The following is a 3,263-nucleotide window of genomic DNA, read 5'->3' as shown; positions in this document are numbered from 1 at the left end:
AAAGCCCCGGCGGGATGGCAGCTCCCTGTCCCCTGTCGGGGCCCTGACAGGAACGGCCCCCAGACCAAAGATCCTTAACGTCCATCTTCTGACCTTTCCTCAGTTGCCCATGGCCCACAGAGCCACTGAGCCTCCCTCACCCCTCAGCTACCGCCTCACTTCATAACCTGGAAAAACTTCTCCGCCAGCGCAACTTCATTTCCCCACCTCTGGAGGTCATCTGGTCTAACCTCGCTGCTCGGGCAGGTTACCTACAGCCAGTTGCCCAGGACCATGACCAGATGGCTTTTGAGTATCTCCAAGACTGGAGACTCCACAGCCTCTCTGGGAAACCTGTGCCAGTGCTCGGTCATCCTCACGGTAAAGTGTTTCCTGATGTTCAGAGGGAACCTCCTGTAATTCAGTTTGTGCCCATTGCCCCTGGTCCTGTCACTGGGCACCACTGGAAAGAGCTTGGCTCCATCTTCTCTGCACCCTCCCTTTGGCTGTTTATATACATTGATAAGATTTCCCCACAAGCCTTCTCTTCCCCAGGCTAACAAACAGTCCCAGCTCTCTCAGCCTTTTCTTGTATGTGAGATGTTCCAGTCCCTTAACCATCTTTGTGGCCCTTTGTTGGACTCTCTCCAATATGTCCATGTCTCCCTTTTACTGAGGAGCCCAGCACTGAACACAGCACTCCAGGTATGGCCTCACCAGCACTGAGTATTCCCCACAAGCCTTCTCTTCCCCAGGCTAACAAACAGTCCCAGCTCTCTCAGCCTTTTCTTGTATGTGAGATGTTCCAGTCCCTTAACCATCTTTGTGGCCCTTTGTTGGACTCTCTCCAATATGTCCATGTCTCCCTTTTACTGAGGAGCCCAGCACTGAACACAGCACTCCAGGTATGGCCTCACCAGCACTGAGTAGAAGGGAAGGATCACCTCCCTCAACCTGCTGGCAATACTTTTTAGCCCAGGATACCATTAGCCTTCTTTGTGGCAAGGGCACATGGCTGCCTCGTGTTTAATTTGGTGACCAAAACCTCCAGCTCCTTTTCTGCCAAGCTGCTTTCCAGCTGGCTGGACCCCAGCATATATTGGTGCATGAGATTGTTCCTCCCCATGTGCAGCACTTTGCATGTCTTGTTGAACTTCGTGAGGTTCCTGTCAGCCCATTTCTCCAGCCTGTCAAAGTCCTTCTGGATGGCAGTTTGATCATTTAGTTTACCAGCCATTCCTCCCAGTTTTGTATCATCAGCAAACTCGCTGAGGGTACGCTCTGCCCCATCATTCAGATCACTAATGAAGAGGTTAAACAGGACTGGACCCATCATTGACCCCTGGGGTACACCATTTCTTACTGGCCTCCAACTAGACTTTGTGTCACCACATTCTGGGCCTGGCCATTCAGACAGTTTTCAATCCACCTCACTGTCTGCTCATCCAGCCCATAGTTCAACACCTTCTCTACAAGGATGTTGTGGCATTCAGTGCCAGAAGCCTTCCTGAAGTCCAGGTAGACAATATCCACTGCTCTCTCCTCATCTATCAAGCCAGTCATTTCATCGTAGAAGATTATCAAGTTGGTCAAGCATGACTTCCCCTTCGTGAAGCCATGCTGACTGCTCCTGATGATCTTCTTCTTGTTGTGTATCTGGAAATTGTTTCCAGGATTAGCTGCTCCATCACTTTCCCAGGGATCGAGGTGAGGCTGACTTTTTTAAAGACAGGAGTGACATTTATTTTCCTTCAGTTTTTGAGCACTTATCCCAGTTGTGACGATCAATCAAAGATTATGGAGAGTGGCCCTGCAATGACACTTGCCAGCTCCCTCTGAACTCATGGGTGCTCTTTGAAGAGCCCAAGATCTTTAAACAGGCCAAAGTCCTCTCTCCTGAAGTCCAGGGTTGTCAGCTTGCTTTTTATCCTCCTTCCTCCCCTCAGGATCCTGAACTCCACCATCTCATGGTCACAGCAGCCAAGGTTGCCCTTGATCTTCACATCCCCAACAAGCCCCTTGTTGTTGGTGAGTATCAGGTCCAGCAAAGCACCTCTTCTTGTTGGCTCCTTTATCACTTGGAGGAGGAAGTTACTGTCAATACACTCCAGGAACCTCCTGGATTGCTTACATCCTGCTGTGTTGTCGCTCCAGCCGATATCAGGATGGAGCACATCTGGCTGCTCCAATGCCTCCCGAGGAAACCATTCTGTGGTGTGTCACCACCGTGAGAGAGACTGTCATGGTGATACTAATTCAACTGATGCCCTCTTCTTTGTGCTCTTCTGTGAAAACTGCTGTGCAAACTGCTACATCTGTTAAAAAAAAAAAAAAAAAAAAAGGATTTTATAGTGCAGCAGTTCTTGTATTTGTAGTTCTTGGAGCAGTTCTCTGGGTAGCACAGCAAAGAAACCTGCTGAATATCATGCTGAAAATCATTATTACAGCAACAAGGCCAACTGCTCCAATTACATTCAATTTCAAATTAAACACATCTTTAGCGGCTCCAGGGCATGACATTACATAAATGACTCAAGCAAGGTCTTTGTCAGATAGGTGTTCAAGAAATAAGGCTCAACAGGTCCTGTAACACCACAGCAGTTGAGAGGGATCCCTGTGCTTCAGCCCCTCTTGCTAGCTGGATGACCTGCAGCCTGCCCACTTCCCTCTCGCAGGCCTCCAGCATGTGCCACCTCAGAGGAGCTGTGCAACTCCCAGTCCAGCCTAGACAAATATTTGAGAGACCTGGTCAAGCCCCAAGCATCACCAGGCTGCAAACATGGAATGACTCCAAGCCAAAGGACCCAAAAATGTGTCGGTCCCTGCCTGTTAGGCATTCAGCTCATGTTTTTAAGCTTTCCCCAGCAGCTAGGAGCCTATTCCTTTGGTTTCAAAATATTTTTCTTGTCACACAACTCTACGAGGAGTGCAGGAGATGCTAAAATCCAACATCACAAGCTCTGAGTGAGGAACCAGCCACATTGTCACGGCCTCACCAAGTGTCTTTGCACTTACAATGCTTGCACCAGGTGCCCAGTGCTCTACGTCTCCCATATGGCATGCCACTGAGATGACAGGACATAGGTCTGAAGGTGATCAGGATTTTAAATTCAAACATTCTTATTTCTGAAATAAGCAGTCATGAAGAATATTCCAGAGTCTTTTTTTTTCCTGTAAGAATTGAACCTTTTTTTTGGTTGAAGAGTGACTCTCATCATAAAAATATTGATGGTATTTTTTTCTGGCATGAACTTGCTGGTTTTCAACAACTAAAGAAAGGCATC

This window comes from Cariama cristata, unplaced genomic scaffold (genome assembly GCF_000690535.1).
Source record: "Cariama cristata isolate BGI_N322 unplaced genomic scaffold, ASM69053v1 scaffold12706, whole genome shotgun sequence".
Lineage (NCBI taxonomy): Eukaryota > Metazoa > Chordata > Aves > Cariamiformes > Cariamidae > Cariama > Cariama cristata.
The sequence above is the reverse complement of the archived record's forward strand: the minus strand, read 5'-3'. Positions refer to the sequence as shown.